We start from the raw sequence: 11,907 nt of genomic DNA, 5'->3' as shown, positions 1-11,907 counted from the left end.
TAGATAGGAGAAATAGATCTGATAAGTCATTATTAATCACACCACCCAGCTCCTCCAATAGCAGGTGCAATGGGAAGGGGAGCAAACAATCACAATAACGCTAGTGTCATTATTGGCACCTCACTTGTAATCCTGCTCTTATTTGCACATTTCTTTCATGTTGGTTGAGTTGTTAGGCAAAATACAGACAAAGAAGAGTTTTATTTCTCTTAAGTCTTGTTTATTACATTTCATGCGAGTTACCTGCAGACAAGACTATATGACGTGCATTACAAATATTATTTAAAGATAAATTAGGTTTCTACCAGTATAAATTAGACTTCTGCACGGTGGAAAAATTAGTTTCAGATATTTTAGAATTTTGTTTTCGGATCGATTCAAATTTCGTAAACATTCAAATGCATTTGTTTCGGATTCATTTGGATTCAAATAAATTTGGATGTATTCGGTTCGGATTCGATTCGTAAATTCGGAAGTTCGGTATGCGTTAGTTTGGATGTGCTGTGTATTAGACTAGTATTATGTAGTATAGTATCAGAGTAATATTTGTAAGAAGTGTAATCCACAAATAGAAACCCCTTAAAAATGAACAATCAAATAGTAATATTCAGTGCAAATGCACTGTTAAGAGCAAGGCTGTGTTACTAATAATGTGCAGGGGGGTGCTGGCTGTCTAGTAACATAGGAAAATGAACAAGAAAAAGTTGACAGTACCTCAGCACTCAGAGGGTTACCACAATCTAGGAAATATCAATATCAGGAATTGGGTAGATGCCAGACAATGGAAACTTAATAAAACGTAACTTTTACTGATATGCTAGTAAAAATATGTAAGTGTGTAGCACATAGAATATATGTAAAGACAATGACATTTAAAACTTAGAATAAAAAAACTATATACATATGTGTGTATGGCACAGAGGATCAATTATAATAATGGGATAAGCACGATATGGTAAAACCACACAGCCCAAGGCTTCAACAGGTTCACGGATTGCAACAAAGCTATCTAGAAAAAGGGGATTGACCCCTACAACAATTACACTGAGCTATGCAATACTGGAACAGCTAGTCTGAGCTGTACTGGGTGGCAGAGAAAATTAAATAAAGTAAGGAGAATGCCAAACGTATGATACACAATTAATATCCCATAAGTATTAGGAAGAGGGTCTCATACACACAAAATACGCCTGATGCTTATTTCGCCGCTAGCACAGCTTTCTCAAAGGCTAACCAGAGTCTGGTCACCAACCTGGTCTTTATTAGACAATAAGCCAATCAGGGGTGGCTAAAAAACACACCCCTCACAGTAGCCTATCAAATGAGACCTGCCGTCATTGGTTGATCGTTCATCACATGTGTTAGGCAAGCCGGATAGTGTAACCACACCTACCCGTTGCCATGGTAATGTTAATACCACTGCTGATTCAATATACGTAGAGGAGGTAACAAGTCACATATGCGTGAAGTCAAAGTGATAATCTGACAATGCGGTTGCAGTCATAAATGTATTCATAAATGATAACAACAGTTGGGGAGAAAATATTGGATATAATGTTGTTGTTAGTCACAGTAGTAAAATGGAACTTATTTAGATCCTGTAAGCATATGCTTATACATTGATCAGATCAAAGATCATGGTACATAAGTTTTTGGAAGATGGGGGAACGTAATCTCCGATATGCCATATAAAATGCCCAAGTACACGGCGATATCATAAAGAAAACGGGCTGGATTGCACATGTCCAATAATGTAATATATAATAATCTTAAGTTGTATAATACGTCAAAAAAACGTCAAAAAACATTTCAGTGCACATTTTCAACATGCATAACAGATATTGAAAGTTAACCAATAATTCTGTAAGATATTAAAAAGAGGGAAATTATCCATAATTTCCCGTAATTTTGCCACAATCACAATAAATGCCCATAGGTACTAGATCTTACGTGTTTTAAATCAATACCACAATACTGATATCCTATGGTACTAAGTATAGAAATCATGTAGTAGTTATTTACTAATGATGGGTACAATCACATAAGAGCTGCTAAAAAGTGTTCTGTCAAACATATTAAGCATAATTAAACAATATAGAAACCATATAGTATTATATCTCTTAATGATATCGTAACTGTTTACTGCTGCTGGCTCAGATATATATAGGAATTCTATTCCAACATATAGAGAATGAGTAATACTGAGTTAGTAAAAAGGGGGTTCATCAACTGATTGAGGCAGTTAGAAACGCATCTATATAAGTGCAATTGCTCCTAAACCGCTACAGTCCAATAACTAGAAACATATGTTGCTGTGAATTCTCATAGTCATTAAATTATGTTTGTGCAGCTTAGAAGTGACAGAGTGAATGGTACAAAGTCTTATATCTAAAGTCACTATAAGAGTATACTAGATAAGTTTAGTAAGATATGCTAGTTTGTCTAATTATAGAATTTGATAGTAGTACCATATCATGATGATTATAGTTTCTAAATTTAAATCATCCATATAGAGCTAAGTCCCTATGGTTGAAGGTATAATTTAGTGAAAAACTCTCATAAAAAAGCTGCAAAGCCATCTTGCTCATTAAGGCCATAGGGTACTAGTGTGTTCAGCCAGAAAATCCAGCGGCACTCAGATTGGAGTAGCATTTGTTCAGTGTCACCTCCTCTTATGCCAGGTTTGATTACCTGTAAAACAGATACTTTCAATAGGGGTTTGATGCCGTGTTGTTTCAAATAGTCTCTCGCTACAGGGGTTAGTGTTTTCTTTTTACCCATGTCGGTTATACAATTTTTAATACTGTTGATATGTTCACCTATTCTGGTGCGTAACTCGCGTGTCGTGATTTCCACGTACCTCATGCCACATTTGCATAAGAGACAATAGACAACGTTTTTGGTCCTGCAATTCGCAAAACCAAACATTCGTTTGGTTCCTGCTGGAGTAATAAACTCCCTTTCGTCATGTATATACTCGCAGAAACTACATGAGCCACATGCGTATGTCCCACACAGTCTTTTATTACCTGGTTTCTTCTTAATAAAGTGACTCTGAACCAATTTGTTTGCTATTGTAGGAGCTCTACGCCAGCTAGTATTAATTTTGTCTCCTATGCTTTGGGCTAGTACTTGATCAGATTTAAGGATACTTGCGTATTTATTTAATATCCCATTTATGAGTTGATGTTCAGCATTATAGGTTGTAACAAATCTAACAATATTTTCAGAGTCTGTTTTTTCTTTTTAGGTATAAGTAAGGAGTCTCTAGATGTTCTCTTAGCACGTTGAAGTGCTAATCTTATCGTTTTTCGTGTATATCTTCTCTCCCTTAGACGCAGCTTCAATTCTTTAGCTCTTTGGATAAAAACAGATTCATCAGTACAATTTCTCCTGATTCTCAGGAATTCCCCAGTAGGAATTGCTCTCTTTGTTGGTGTCGTGTGGCAACTGTCATATTGCAGTAGTGAATTCGTTGCCGTCTCTTTCCTGTACAGATCCGTCTTAAGTGTATTAGTCTCATCTTTATAAATTATAATGTCAAGGAATTCCACTTGCGATTCACTAATATTGTAAGTTAGTTTTAGGTTAAGATCATTTTTATTTAACAGCGACATGAATGCTTTGAATTCATTAGCACTGCCTGTCCAAATGATAAACAGGTCCTCTATGTAACGACTCCACATACTTATGTATTTAGTGTAGTGGGACAAGTCAACCCTGGAGCTGTTAATATGAGTCGGAATGGTTTCGCAGAAAGACTCTCCCTGCATCTCCGGACTCTAACATTCTCCCATTCTCTCAAGAAGAGGCTAACAGGACTGCTTAAAGCTCCAGTCCCATTTCAAAGAGTACTACCCTCCATAAGAGACTACTCCGAATCTTCCGACTCTTCTCTGCCAACCACCTGTGACGAAAGGCAAAGAATGACTGGGGGATAGGGAAAGTGGGGGAGGTATTTAAGCCTTTGGCTGGGTTGTCTTTGCCTCCTCCTGGTGGCCAGGTTCTAATTTACCACAAGTAATGAATGATGCCATGGACTCTCCTCCCCTTTAGATGGAAATAGCCCTGGTACCAAAAGGCCAGAAAATTGAAAAGTGCTGTGATCACTAAGGGGTTAAAACGTTTGTGTATACTATCAATAGTGTCAGCATATTTGTAGAGGTTATGCCTCTGTGCTGGCCACTTTTCCACGTAGCAGGTAGCCAAAACCCTAAAGCACCTCTGCCACTCTTCATAAGTCTCTGGCCGCTTGACCCTCTTGGGGCCGGTACCATCTTCTGCCCTCTCTTTGTTCCTGTATGCTTCAGCAGAAAGTTCAAAGATATTGACATACCATCCTAACTGAATCTTTTTGATTACCTTTGTATTCAAATGCCCATACAGGGAATGCACCAGACAAGGGTAGGTGTACCCTTGAGCTGCCACTTTTCTGGATACTGGTAGACCTGCACCTGAGCCGCTATACACTACCAACTGCTGACTAGTAGCGTCTGCTGTAACCCCAGTGCCACCTGTCTTAGCTTTCTCCTGCGCTGCAAACATTTTTTTTGATCATCCTAAACATGTGCTGCTTTCCCTTGCCCACTAGCCCCAGTTCCTTTCCACTCTCTGAGTCTGACCCACTGGATTATGAGCTCATATCAGCATGTGTGTGTATAGGGATCAATAACTCACCAGTCACCGACGCCTGCCCAGTTGTTCCAGACATAGAAGGCTCCGCCACTGCCGCAGCTGTTCCTGCTGTCTGTTGAGTCACTGTTCTTGCCTGCTGACATTGCTGCCACATAAATGTACTGGTTGAGGTATTCATCACTTCCTGTGAAATAACAGAAAGATGGGGAGTACTCTGGAAAGAGGATGGGACTCCAGAGGGGCCCACCCCTTCTAAAATAACAAATTTCCAACATTCATACTAGAACCTTGACCTACATAAGCGCCGGCAGGCCCTGACCCATGAGTTCCTGAGTTTGCAATCATACCTCTTCCGCAACTAATGCTAGGCGCATTATATATGCTAGCCTGACTTGTAAGATGATAATTAACTCCATGTACACTGCTAATGTTAATAACAGAACAATTCCCTGCCATCAATGACTCATTAACATTCAGAACGCTCCTACTTCTGTCCGTAAGGCTCCCAGCATTTCGACAGTGCATCACATTTATACTGCCTACTTGCTCATGCAAGCCTCCATCCGACTCTCTTCTGCATCAGGCTTCATCATCTCGCACACTCAAAAATTCTACCTCTGTGTTTGAAACCCTGCTCACTATACGAGATTCATTGAACCTCCCGGATCCCATATTGGCCACGCCTTGACCCGAGCTCCGAACAAGGCCCCTCCTTGCTGAATCTACCGCTCTTTCCTGCTGACCTGACCTCCCACCTAGAGCGCTACACTCTTCCCGGAGTCTCCCCAACATACTCGGAGCTCTGTAAGGTGAGTGTAGTCCGCTCCGTGTTTGCCTCCTCCCTCGACTGCGGCCGAGATTATCACCGCTCTCTACGTCTGACGGTGATTATGTGTGCGCCGAGTCACATGAGGGGGCATTTCTCTCTTTGGCACCAACCACCATAGCCACACCAGGCCGCAGCAGGCCAGATGCCTCATCGCCACGCCCCAGGCCCTCCGACCAAGCCGCAGTCCCTGGTGGAGTTATAACAGCAGCCAGGGACTGGGCCAAGGCCAGAATGGCAGCCAGGATAGCTGGGGGAACTGAGCAGCACTAGATCCGACCAGTGGGTTAGCCACCAGATGTGCACCTGTATCCTGTCGGGTAATTAAACCTGAGGGGTGTGAATGTAGGTATACCTGTGCAACAGATTGAGTGAGGTCTGATTGAATTGTGGGGACAGCGTCCACCAGTCTTCCCGTGCTAGGGCCAGCAACCACCTCCATTACATTACTGGGGACAGCCATTACGGGATAAGGCCTAGTGCTAGTGCCACTACCCTGCCCAACATTTTTCAAAGACCTGGTTAAGTGTGCTACAGTGGAGCGGGGTTGGGGTGTTAGTGGTACAACCTCATCTGAACTTCCCATGCTTTCCCTTGCAGGCCCTCTTCTCCCTGTGGATCCTTCCGTCTCCTCCCTGTACTGCCTGGGCCAAACAGAAGCTCTTCTAGACCGACCCATGCTGCCTTCCAGAAAAATTCCTCGACACAGAACAAAATCCTCTCAAAGTTTGTAAACAGGAAAAGAGAAAGGAACCACTGAAACATAGACCTATAAAGGTAAGCACACTGTCCGCTCCTCCAGTTGCAACAAAGTAACACACACACACATAGCAAACTCAAGACTTCAACTCAGTTATCCCTTAATTTTGTTACAGGCCCACTAGAAGGTCCTCCTCTGTCACTCCCCCCCCCCCTCTTTTTTGCGCTCTCTCTCTCTTCCCCCTCTGTTTTGCGCTCTCTCTCTTTCCCCTCTCTTTTGCGCTCTCTCTCTCCCCTCTCTTTTGTGCTCTCTCCCCTCTCTTTTGTGCTCTCTCTCTCCCCTCTCTTTTGCGCTCTCTCTCTCCCTCCTGTCTTTTGCTATCTCCCACCCCTCTCTTTTGCTCTCTCCCACCCCCCTCTTTTGCTCTATATCCCCTCTCTTGTGCGCTCTCTCTCTCACACAGACGGCCACGGCCGCTCCCACCCGGGTCCGCCCCATCACACCCACCGACTCCGCCCCATCATGCCCCAGCTGAGCCCCCGTCACGCCCGTCCAGCCCCGCCTCCTTCACTGATCAGGTGCCAGGTCAGCTTGTTGAAGGCCAGGTGTGTTTGTCCTCACACAGTCTCTACTGTGCATGACAGCTTCGGACAAACACACTTGGCCTTTTATATTATAGAATGATTCTTGGTATGTTCATGATATTCAGAACATGCACAACATTATATGAAATTGCACATGTGTGTTGTACTGATATTATTGATTAAAGTGATGGTAAATTAAGCTAAACATTATTGAACAGTTAGATCACCTTATATTATAAAATATAAGTTTAATTCATGAAGTCACCTATTTTCTAACTAAATCTGATTCTACGGTCTAATCTTTACGATAACACAATAACCCTATTGAAATCAATGGAGCAGCGACGTTCAAAAAACCTAAAACCTACAATTGTGCGTTAACCTCCATGGCAATAAGCCCCCTACTGTAATAACCCTTAAACCACCACAACCTCCACTGCAATAAACTCCCTACACTATATTTGCCCCTAAAAACCGCATCCCCCATAACAATTTACCTTGCTACACTAATACCGCCTAAACCACCACACTTCCATTGTAAAGCTGCCCACTAAAACTATTAACACCAAACCGCCACACCCCCATTGCAAACTACCCCACTACACAGTTTGTGGTGGCTTTGGACGGGGGGTTTGTGCTTAGTGCAACTTTTTTCCCAGCCCAAACTCTTTACATGAGCTTTGTGTTCACATAAAAAGTTTGAGCATAAAATGCGACTGTGTTTAAGTGATAGCTTTTTCTTTAAAATTGTAATACGAGTGCACATTGACACTCTATGCCACCCAAAGAAAATATGGGGATAGTAAATTACCGCAAAATTGTTTGGAGTAATTTAAATACTGTGCCACTTGTAATGTGGATTCAAGCGATCTAGTTTGTGCTCCTCATGCTAAAGATAGTGCGCCACTTGTAATCTAGCCTAAAGCACTTGCCTACATTTTTTCCTTTTAATTCCGTAAAGCAAGCGCTTTAATTGGTTATTCAAAGAAATATCACGAAAAAAAATAATAAAAGCAAATAAAAAAAAACTTTTTTTTTCTGATAGAGCGGCCGGAGCTACGATCTCAGTAATAAGATTTGATACTCAATGATCAGCTACTCGCTGGTTGACAAAGACAACTCTTACAGCTCCATTAACCCATTAAATGCAAGTGCTATTTTGTATTTTAAAGACCAATGTTATTCTTTTGCTCTTTGACATGCTGTGTTTGATGATTGGTTCAGGGGTTTTAGGGGAGGCACAAAACAAGGCTGCCTGCAGATGTGCCAAGGATGAGAGAATAAGCATTCTGAAGATATGTGTACTGAGAAGTTTGCAGATCTTTATGCCGTCTCAAACATTTATAGATTAACACAGTCCTTAAAGCCTAGGAAAGTGTGTACGAAACATTAAAATACCAATTACTAACAATTAATAAAATTACAATTCAAATACTTAATTCCAACAGCTGCGCATTTAGGGGGTGTAAGAACGTGGGTCTCCCCAACAACAGTGAGACAACGCTATCTCTACCTCGGGCAGCCCCTTGCAACAGCCAAACTACAGATTAAATATATTAAAAAACATGTTTAATTACTTCACTACAATTTAAAGGGACATAAGAGCCAAAAAATGTCTTTCATGATTCATATAAAGTATACATTTTAAAAAAAACTTTTTTACCAATTTACTTCTACTATTTAATTGGCTTCATTCTATTGGCATCCTTTGTTTTAAAAGCATATCTAGATAGGCTCATTAGCTTGGAGTTAGCTGCTGATTGGTTGCTAAATGTGCATGCCCATTTTCATTGGCTTACAAATGTGTGCAGCTAGCTCCAAGAAGTGCATTGCTGCATCTTCAATAAAAGATACCAAGAGAATGAAGGAAAATTGAAAACAGAATTACATTGTAAAGTTTTTTTTTAAATGTATAATCAATCTGAATCATGAAATAACAATAACCTAGATTACAAGTTTTGAGCGATATAGAGAAATTAACGAACGCAACAAAAGTTACGTTATTTAATTTCCTATAGCACTGCCATTACAAGTTTTCAAACATACGCCTTTTGTGTGCGATATAGTTGCGTTGAGCTCCATACCGCACCCAAAACAAGCACTGTGTTTGACGTGCACGATTTCCCCTTCAGCCTCACCGGAAACAGCAGTTAGGAAACAGCTGTTAGGAAACAGCGGTCTAAAGACCAATGCTTCATAACTTGTCCTCTGCCTCTGAGGCTGAGGCCTTCAATCCGCCCGATCCTATACGATCGGGCTGATTGACACCCTCTGCTAGCAGCCAATTGGGGTCAGCATTGCACAAGCATTTCACAAGAACTGCTTGTGTAATGATAAATGCAGACAGCTTATGCTGTCGGCATTTATCGATGCGCGGCTGACATGATACGCTACATCGTATCATGTCCGCTCGCACTTTGATAAATTGACCCCATACTCTCTATTACAATTACGTTTCAATCTACAGAACTGACTTACTGGATATTGTCCAGCCATCTCGGATGATGGTTGCCAGTACGGTCACTATAACTATGACACTCAACCTTCTTAAAGAAGATATTAGAGCAAATGTTACCATATTCATCCAAATATTGCGAAACATCTAAAAAGTCCACTCTATTAGGATCAATATTACGTGAAAAAGAGATACCAAATTAGTTGCAGTTTAAATGCTTAATAAATTCCTTGTATTCTTTAAAAGACCCCCCCCCCAAAAAAAAGGAGATCGTAAATGTAGCGGCCAAATAATCCCATAAACAATTTGGCAAACTATGGTTGAATCAGGTCTCCATGGCTGTACCACATATCTGGAGGAAAAAAAGTGTCCAAATAGACAAATTAATTATGGGACAAAATTAATTCAATTGGTTTAAGAATAAACCTCTTTTATTTCTCAGGCATAAAAATGTCCAAATTAAAAAAAAAATATTCTACTGCTGATAACCCTAAAGGATGTTGAATATTAGAATACAGTGCTGTGACATCACCGCTTATCCAAATTATGTTGTTGTCAATTCTAGGTGGAACTTTACCCAATCTGTGGCCCTCTCTGCATCGGCCAGCGATAGTGCGAATGTTGGTTGGTGGGAGCTGCTGCAGAGAGGCGGGTGGGCGGTCATCGCAGGGATCAATGACGTCAGCGGGGACAAGATCACGCGGGAGCGCGCACGGGTCAGGGCACATGCACAGTGGTGGAGGCGGGAGCGTGCGTGGGGCAGGAGCGGGTGAGAGCCCTACAGAGAGGAGGGGGGGCATTTTCGGTCTAAGGGATCTGGGAGGAGGTCGGGGTGGTTATTGAGGGGGGAAAAGCTACACTACAGAAAAATAATAGTAAAAAAATAAAATATATATTTTTTTTTTACATTTCTATGCAAACTGGGTACTGGCAGACAGCTGCCAGTACCCAAGGTGGCGGACAATAAGGTTGAGGGGGAGGGTTAGAGAGCTGTTTGGGGGGATCAGGGAGGTTGGGGGCTAAGGGGGAATCCTACACATCAGAATATGTAAAAAAAAAAATTAAATTTTTTTAAAGCCTTTTATTTTAGTACTGGCAGACTTTCTGCCAGTACTTAAGATGGCGGGTACAATTGTGGGGTGGGGCAGGGAAGAGAGGGGTCAGGGAGAAATCAGGGGTGGGATGTGTCAGGTAGGAGGCTGATCTCTACACTAAAGCTAAAATTAACCCTACAAGCTACCTAATTAACCCCTTCACTGCTGGGCATAATACACGTGTGTTGCGCAGCGACATTTAGCAGCATTCTAATTACCAAAAAGTAACGCCAGAGCCATATATGTCTGCTATTTCTGAAAAAAGGGATCCCAGAGAAGCATTTACAACCATGTGTGCCAAAATTGCACAAGCTGTTTGTAAATAATTTCAGTGAGAAACCTAAAGTTTGTGAAAAAGTTTGTGAAAAAGTTAACAATTTTTTTTATTTGATCACATTTGGCGGTGAAATGGTGGAATGAAATGTACCAAAACGCGCCTAGATCAATACTTTGGGTTTTCTACTAAAAGTAAAAATATATACATATCAAGGGATATTCAGGGATTCCTGACAGATATCAGTGTTACAATTTTTTGGAAAAAAAAATTATTTGGATATAGAAAAGTGCTACTTGTAATTATTGCCCTATAACTTGCAAAAAAAGCAAAGAAAATGTTAATTTGGGTATTTTTAAGCTCAGGACAAAATTTATAAACTATTTAGCATGGTTGTTTTTTTGCTGGTTGTAGATGTGTAACAGATTTTGGTGGTCAAAGTGAGAAAAGGTGTGTTTTATTTTTTTTTTCTTTCAGATAGAGCATGCCATTTCTTTCATGTAATTGGCAAGAGTCCATGAGCTAGTGACGTATGGGATATACAATCCTACCAGGAGGGGCAAAGTTTCCCAAACCTCAAAATGCCTATAAATACACCCCTCACCACACCCACAATTCAGTTTTACAAACTTTGCCTCCTATGGAGGCGGTGAAGTAAGTTTGTGCTAAGATTTCTACGTTGATATGCGCTTCTCAGCATTGTTGAAGCCCGATTCCTCTCAGAGTACAGCGAATGTCAGAGGGACGTGAAGGGAGTATCACTTATTGAATACGATGATTTCCCTAACGAGAGTCTATTTCATAGGTTCTCTGTTATCGGTCGTAGAGATTCATCTCCTACCTCCCTTTTCAGATCAACGATATACTCTCATTTTACTATTACCTCTGCTGATAACTGTTTCAGTACTGGTTTGGCTATCTGCTATATGTGGATGGGTGTCTTTTTGGTAAGTATGTTTTTTATTACTTAAAACACCTCAGCTATGGTTGGGCACTTTATGCATTTATATAAAGTTCTAAATATATGTATTGTACTTATATTTGCCTTGAGTCAGGTTCATGTATTTCCTTCTGCAGACTGTCAGTTTCATATTTGGGGAATATAAACATTTTTTTAAGAAATGTTTTTCTTACCTGGGGTTTAGTCTTTTTTTTCAATTGACTACTTCTTGCAAAGTGCGGGCGGTATTAGGCCCGCGGGTGCGCCAAATGCTAAACTTTATTGCGTCATTCTTGGCGGCTGGCGCGATAATTTTTTTGGCGCGAAAGATATGTCTATGATGCAACTTTGTCATTTCCGGCGTCATAATTGACGCCGAAGCCTTACACACGGTTGCTT

Source organism: Bombina bombina, chromosome 7, assembly GCF_027579735.1.
Source record: "Bombina bombina isolate aBomBom1 chromosome 7, aBomBom1.pri, whole genome shotgun sequence".
In the NCBI taxonomy this organism is placed as follows: Eukaryota; Metazoa; Chordata; class Amphibia; order Anura; family Bombinatoridae; genus Bombina; species Bombina bombina.
Note: the sequence above shows the minus strand (reverse complement) of the source record.